This window comes from Antedon bifida, chromosome 3, assembly GCF_963402885.1.
Source record: "Antedon bifida chromosome 3, ecAntBifi1.1, whole genome shotgun sequence".
Lineage (NCBI taxonomy): Eukaryota > Metazoa > Echinodermata > Crinoidea > Comatulida > Antedonidae > Antedon > Antedon bifida.
The window spans coordinates 478,367-486,790 of NC_136228.1; the positions used below are offsets into that span (position 1 = coordinate 478,367).

The window sequence follows — 8,424 nt, forward strand, 5'->3', positions numbered from 1 at the left end:
TGCTTGAGAAAATTCCTGGTGAATGTAAAATAATAATATTGTACATAATACCATTACTTGTTTCATTATTCGTAAAGAGGTATACAAGATAATAATAATGATTACATAGAATTCAGTCCTGAAAATACTGGAAAAATATATATTTATGTGCAAATTGTTTCTTACCAGCATTTCATCAATAGTGTCCTCAACACTCGAAAATGCAACCTAGAAAAGATATACCTTAAAGTAAAGTATGTATTGCATTTGGGATAATAAAACCTTAATATTAAAATGATTTACTGTAAGATGACAAATTGTGTTCCTTTAATTGGTAGTTATACAGCATTTATAAAACACATAAATTATACAGTTTGCCCAGTTTGCATTCTTTTGTTTTTTATATGAAAGTAATGACCATCCTTACCTGGACATCAGCTGTTTCATTTATATTCTGAAAGAGTGTACATAGCACATTAAAAAAAGTAAAGTAAAACTTTAGTTAATAGATGCAATGTTTGTTTTCTTGTTGATTGCTAATTATTAAAGTGTTAGATATATTCTTTATAATATGTTATGTTATCAATAAAAAATAAACATCTTTTGGGATACAAACATTTCAGACAGAAATTAAATCTTACCCCACTTCTCCCGAGTAGACGATTTGCTGCAATTAAATTGTGGGCTCTTACAGCCGTCTCCCGGGACTGCGTGGCCTTATAATAGGCCTCTTGTGTAGACAATTTGTGGGCCATATGGTCAGCAACCACAACTCTCTCCTTTTCATCGCAGTGACCCCAGGACTGATGAAATTATTTAAAGAGAAGGTAATATGTAATGAATTATTCTACACTTACAAATTGTGTCCCACGTAATTCCCAAAACAAAATATAACTGATGGTTTATCACTTGAAAATAATATTTGTCATCTATTCATAGTTCATTTTATTTGTCCATACGGAAATTCATGTGACATACAATTGCTCAAAGTTAAAAGGTTAATACAATAAAATTACATAGCAACAAAATTCAATGACTTAACAACGGTTATTAAAATGTCTAATTGAGTACGGAACAAAAGAATTAACGAAGCGTTTTGTTCTACAACGTGTAGCCCTCAAACGCCTTTCAGATCTCAGCCATTGAAAATCACTATAGAGCGGATGACTCTCATCTTTCATTATGGCAATGACCTTATCATAAATTTTGACGTTACAAACATCATCAAATCTAATGATCTGTTTAGTTATTCTGCACGCCTTATTTACTAAACATTGAACATTCTTTAGGTCTGATTTTCTATTGATAGGTTTAAAGTAATAAGTAACTATCACATACGAGAGTGGCTGCTGCCTTTCGCAAATTGGTGGGATTGATGGGCCTGGTGCTGTTCGTTACTTCCGCCCAGTGGCGGGTCATTTCCTGAGCGCAACGGATTGTCGCCCCTGTGCAGCTCAGGAAAAGCTGGTCATTTGCCGATTGTATTGGCCTACAGTATTTAATGTACAGCTCTATTAAAGCAGCCAGCTCTTCAGTAATGACCAAATTTGCTGCACCAAATTTGCTGGATGTCTTATGCTTTGAAACCTTCAAAATTACTTAATGATTATTAACATATAACATATAGACAACATATCAAAATTGGTTGGTAAGGATGTTTTATAATTCACAATACTCTTACTGTTCTGTAGCTTACTTCATCGACTTCATCATATTTCTGTAGCTGTTGATTTGTTTAATGACAGCCCACTGAACAACTTAAACTGTGTACAACAACCATGTAAACTCAGTGTTAATTCTTATATTCAAGAATACATTAAAAAATGTATATTGTACTCACTTTCATAACGGACATGCCATTTGTGGCTGCTGTCCGTTTGTAATACTGTTCCAAAGTTGCATTTGCCAGAACACCAGTCCTGCAACCATTGTTCATGGCTAATAGCATCATGATGTGTATGCGGAGGAACCGCTTTGATGGGTTTTCGATGCTCTCCCCGTTCTTTATCCTTTCTGAAAGTTTGATAAACAGCTTTTTTAATACCAACTAAATTTGGTTGCAGAACCACTTTAGTACTAAAAATCTGTTGAATCAAACTTATACATCAGTAGATTTGTATAAGTGAAGGAGCAAGACCGAAAAAAAAACATAAAATATGGATTTCTTACCAATAGCATTGTCTAAAAGAAATAGATTTTTATGATCAGCACAAATTAAAAATAAAATAAAGAAATAGAAATAAACATGTGCATGTCAGGTGGATGTTAATATTCAGGATTTGATGACTAATTAGTATGGATAAAAGCATTCTATAAACTACTAAAACAAAATAAAAATGAAAGTGTATGCCACATTAGGATTTGAACCCGAGACCTTCGACAAGAGTGCCGATGCTCTACCAGCTGAGCTATGATAGCATTCTATAAAAGAAATAGATTTTAGTGATTAGCATGGATTTACACATTCTATAAACTACTAAGCAAAAGTGCATGCAGTTATTTGGTAGATGATGTTAATATGAAAGTGTGCCACATCAGGAATTGAATCTGAGTGATTAGCATAGATTAAATTAAAATAAAATAAACACACAAACACATTCTATAAACTACTGAACAAATAAACATGCATTTTTAAGTTATCTGGTAGATGATGTTAGATATGAAAGTGTATGCCACATCAGGATTCGAACCCGAGACCTTCGACAAGAGTGCCGATGCTCTACCAGCTGAGCTATGATAGCATTCTATAAAAGAAATAGATTTTAGTGATTAGCATGGATTAACACATTCTATAAACTACTAAACGAAAAAAATGTGCATGCAGTTATCTGGTGGATGATGTTAGATATGAAAGTGTATGCCACATCAGGATTTGAATCTGAGTGATTAGCATAGATTAAATTAAAATAAAATAAACACACAAACACATTCTATAAACTACTAAACAAAAAAAACGTGCATGCAGTTATCTGGTGGATGATGTTAGATATGAAAGTGTATGCCACATCAGGATTTGAATCTAAAAAATTAGCATAGATTAAATTAAAATAAAATAAACACACAAACACATTCTATAAACTACTGAACAAATAAACATGCATTTTTAAGTTAGCTGGTGGATGATGTTAGATATGAAAGTGTATGCCACATCAGGATTTGAACCCGAGACCTTCGACAAGAGTGCCGATGCTCTACCAGCTGAGCTATGATAGCATTCTATAAAAGAAATAGATTTTAGTGATTAGCATGGATTAACACATTCTATAAATAAACTACTAAACAAAATAAATGTGCATGCCAGTTATCTGGTGGATGATGTTAGATATGAAAGTGTATGCCACATCAGGATTTGAATCTGAGTGATTAGCATATATTAAATTAAAATAAAATAAACACACAAACACATGCTATAAACTACTAAACAAAAAAAACGTGCATGCAGTTATCTGGTAGATGATGTTAGATATGAAAGTGTATGCCACATCAGGATTCGAACCCGAGACCTTCGACAAGAGTGCCGATGCTCTACCAGCTGAGCTATGATAGCATTCTATAAAAGAAATAGATTTTAGTGATTAGCATGGATTAACACATTCTATAAACTACTAAACGAAAAAAATGTGCATGCAGTTATCTGGTGGATGATGTTAGATATGAAAGTGTATGCCACATCAGGATTTGAATCTGAGTGATTAGCATAGATTAAATTAAAATAAAATAAACACACAAACACATTCTATAAACTACTAAACAAAAAAAACGTGCATGCAGTTATCTGGTGGATGATGTTAGATATGAAAGTGTATGCCACATCAGGATTTGAATCTAAAAAATTAGCATAGATTAAATTAAAATAAAATAAACACACAAACACATTCTATAAACTACTGAACAAATAAACATGCATTTTTAAGTTAGCTGGTGGATGATGTTAGATATGAAAGTGTATGCCACATCAGGATTTGAACCCGAGACCTTCGACAAGAGTGCCGATGCTCTACCAGCTGAGCTATGATAGCATTCTATAAAAGAAATAGATTTTAGTGATTAGCATGGATTAACACATTCTATAAATAAACTACTAAACAAAACAAATGTGCATGCCAGTTATCTGGTGGATGATGTTAATATGAAAATGTATGCCACATCAGGATTTGAATCTGAGTGATTAGCATATATTAAATTAAAATAAAATAAACACACAAACACATGCTATAAACTACTAAACAAAAAAAACGTGCATGCAGTTATCTGGTGGATGATGTTAGATATGAAAGTGTATGCCACATCAGGATTTGAATCTAAAAAATTAGCATAGATTAAATTAAAATAAAATAAACACACAAACACATTCTATAAACTAATAAAGAAATAAACATGCATGCAGTTATCTGGTAGATGATGTTAGTATGAAAGTGTATGCCACATCAGGATTTGAACCCGAGACCTTCGACAAGACTGCCGATGCTCTACCAGCTGAGCTATGATAGCATTCTATAAAAGAAATAGATTTTAGTGATTAGCATGGATTAACACATTCTATAAATAAACTACTAAACGAAAAAAATGTGCATGCAGTTATCTGGTGGATGATGTTAAATATGAAAGTGTATGCCACATCAGGATTTGAATCTGAGTGATTAGCATATATTAAATTAAAATAAAATAAACACACAAACACATTCTATAAACTACTAAACAAAAAAAACGTGCATGCAGTTATCTGGTGGATGATGTTAGATATGAAAGTGTATGCCACATCAGGATTTGAATCTAAAAAATTAGCATAGATTAAATTAAAATAAAATAAACACACAAACACATTCTATAAACTAATAAAGAAATAAACATGCATGCAGTTATCTGGTAGATGATGTTAGTATGAAAGTGTATGCCACATCAGGATTTGAACCCGAGACCTTCGACAAGACTGCCGATGCTCTACCAGCTGAGCTATGATAGCATTCTATAAAAGAGATAGATTTTAGTGATTAGCATGGATTAACACATTCTATAAATAAACTACTAAACAAAAAAAACGTGCATGCAGTTATCTGGTGGATGATGTTAATATGAAAATGTATGCCACATCAGGATTTGAATCTGAGTGATTAGCATATATTAAATTAAAATAAAATAAACACACAAACACATTCTATAAACTACTAAACAAAAAAAACGTGCATGCAGTTATCTGGTGGATGATGTTAGATATGAAAGTGTATGCCACATCAGGATTTGAATCTAAAAAATTAGCATAGATTAAATTAAAATAAAATAAACACACAAACACATTCTATAAACTACTAAACAAATAAACATGCATGCAGTTATCTGGTAGATGATGTTAGTATGTAAGTGTATGCCACATCAGGATTTAAACCTGAGACTTTCGACAAGAGTGCCGATGCTCTACCAGCTGAGCTATGATAGCATTCTAGAAAAGAAACAGATTTTAGTAATTAGCATGGATTAACACATTCTATAAACTACTTAACAAAAAAAACGTCCATGCAGTTATTTGGTGGATGATATTAGATATGAAAATGTATGCCACATCAGGATTTGAAGCCGAGTGATTAGCATAGATTAAATTAAAATAAAAAAAAACACAAACACATTCTATAAACTACTAAACAAATAAACATGCATGCAATTATCTGGTGGATGAAGTTAATATGAAAGTATATGCCACATCAGGATTTGAACCCGAGACCTCGATGCTCTACCAGCTGAGCTATGATAGCATTCTATAAAAGAATTTTAGTGATTAGCATGGATTAACACATTTTATAAACCACTAAAACAAAATATGAAAAAATAAATACACAGTTATTGTGTGGATGATGTATGACACATCAGGATTTTAACTAGATGTAATTGTTTACAAATAGGGTTATTTATTTATTATAAAATTATGTGCGAATATTTTTGCCTTTAAAATAGTTTACTTTTCCCATTCTCCTAGTTTAATTTAATAAAATTAAAATTGCCAATCATACAATGGCTGAAATAAAAGATAACATACTACATTTTTATATATCAATAGTAAAAGTAAAAGGATAGTCAGCCAGACAACCATAAAAATATTGTGCAAGAATGCACCCAGATAGATTAAGGGTACTTGGAAATCAATTAACTACTACTGTACTTAGTTTAGTAAAAGGATTTTGATCATTTACATAGTGACCTTGTCCTGGTAGTTTATAAATACAGGTGAACCTTAGAACAATATCAATAACATTTCACCTATACCTAATTACCTTACTAACACAATGGAGAAATAAGCTAGGGTTAGGGTTAGTTTTAGTTATTTCTCCTAGTTTCTCCTAGTCTTTACCTAGTAATAACATACAATATGATAATCTTATGATTAAATAATAAAAAAAAAACATACCAACTATGCTTTTAATTGATGTCTCAGATTTTCTGAGATAATTGGATTGTTCATCCGCCGAAACTAGATCAGCTTAAAAGAAAATTAAAACATATTATTAATATTATTTCAATTTAAATAATATGACTTTCAAACATTTGATGAAAAGAAAAACTTTAATTCAGTAGATGTTACCTTCAATTTCTTCATGCTTTTTGGCCTTCTCTTCAGAAATACGCTTTCTAAGAGACTTGCTTAGGCCTTTGCATGCATCCTTGGACTTATATATTTCGGCAAGCGAAACAGATTTCGATTCGTATATTGAAATATAGTCTAATATCTTCACAAAGGAGCACAGGTAGTGCCTTAACGTGGAGCCAGCAAGTTTCAATTGTAAATGGCTAACAGCACTAAACAATTATTTTTAAAAAAATGAAAAGAAGAGTACAATACACAAAAATCAAATATTAAAATATGTAATATCTTCATTATAGTAATTAAGATCGAGTGATTCATGGTAACTTCACATGGTTTCAAATTCAAATTCAATTCAAATTCAACTTAACATTTATTTCTTCCTTCAAGAAAATGAAGGTAGCAGGCTTAATAACACAATAATACATTAGGCTCACAATCTATAGCTGACATTTAAGATAACGTTTTATTTTAATGCTAAATGAAATTTAAATTGTTTGGCTTCTTCCTTTTTCTATTAATATAATTGTAATAAAAAAATGTTACGTCTTTATTATCTTTGGAGAATATCCCTTCTCCCCCGCTTCACTCCAAATTCCCTCTATCTCCTTTATGACCTGAGCTGCATGCTTTGCCGGTATTTTTAAAGTTTCCAACATGTAGGCCTTGAACCGGCTCATTGTTGTAGATGGCTCTATAGAAGTTAAAAAGACTTTAATGACATTAAAAATAAGTCCATTCTTGGAAAACAAAGTTCAGGATCCGAAAGTTGACCCATGACATAATTATTATTATATTACAATTGTTATTATTACAGTAATTTTATTTATTAGTCTCTGGGATTGGTTATCTAATCTAATAGTAACTATTTGGGATAAAGAGAACTTTGTATTTGACCTAAAAGTAGTAGAAATTAGGTACTTATAATTCTCCAGCATAGATAAAATGAATAACAATTGTTTTTGTCACTAAAAGGTACACATTTATTTTTAAATTGAAACTATTAATTATCTATCAAAGAAATAAAACTTTGTAATAATTTTATAAATAAAAGGTTACCTGAAAATGTACAGACTTTTTGTTGCCTGAACTTAATATATTCAGGACTGCCAACCTAAAAAAAATGTAAATGTATAACTTACCTATATAATAACTTTGATTTATATAATAACTTTGATTTGCATCACAATTAAGCTAAGAAATTAGCATGGATTAAGACATACAGCGAAAATTAAAGTATTTAAAAACAATTACAAAGTAAATAAACATGCATGCAGTTATCTGGTGGATGATGTTAGATATGAAAGTGTATGCCACATCAGGATTTGAATCTGAGTGATTAGCATAGATTAAATTAAAATAAAATAAACACACAAACACATTCTATAAACTACTAAACAAAAAAACATGCATGCAGTTATCTGGTAAATGATGTTAATATGAAAGTGTATGCCACATCAGGATTCGAACCCGAGACCTTCGACAAGAGTGCCGATGCTCTACCAGCTGAGCTATGATAGCACTCTATAAAAGAAATAGATTTTAGTGATTAGCATGGATTAACACATTCTATAAACCACTAAACAAAAAAAACATGCATGCAGTTATCTGGTGGATGATGTTAGATATGAAAGTGTATGCCACATCAGGATTTGAATCTAAAAAATTAGCATAGATTAAATTAAAATAAAATAAACACACAAACACATTCTATAAACTACTAAACAAAAAAACGTGCATGCAGTTATCTGGTGGATGATGTTAATATGAAAGTGTATGCCACATCAGGATTTGAATCTAAAAAATTAGCATAGATTAAATTAAAATAAAATAAACACACAAACACATTCTATAAACTACTAAACAAAAAAACG

The 8,424-nt window shown here is 31.2% G+C and overlaps 1 protein-coding gene and 1 long non-coding RNA gene across 2 annotated transcripts in view; one reads left to right on the forward strand and one right to left on the reverse strand.

Annotated features, from left to right (window-relative positions):
• Positions 1 to 8,424, forward strand: part of LOC144838571 (uncharacterized) — a 62,254-nt gene that overhangs the window by 23,414 nt on the left and 30,416 nt on the right. The gene's annotated exons all lie outside the window — the stretch shown is intronic.
• On the reverse strand, positions 5,017 to 6,658 carry LOC144838483 (uncharacterized). The gene is made up of 3 exons (XR_013611642.1): positions 6,551 to 6,658; positions 6,377 to 6,448; positions 5,017 to 5,416 (listed from the first exon to the last, which is right to left on the reverse strand). It is a non-coding gene; the product is annotated as an uncharacterized LOC144838483 (long non-coding RNA).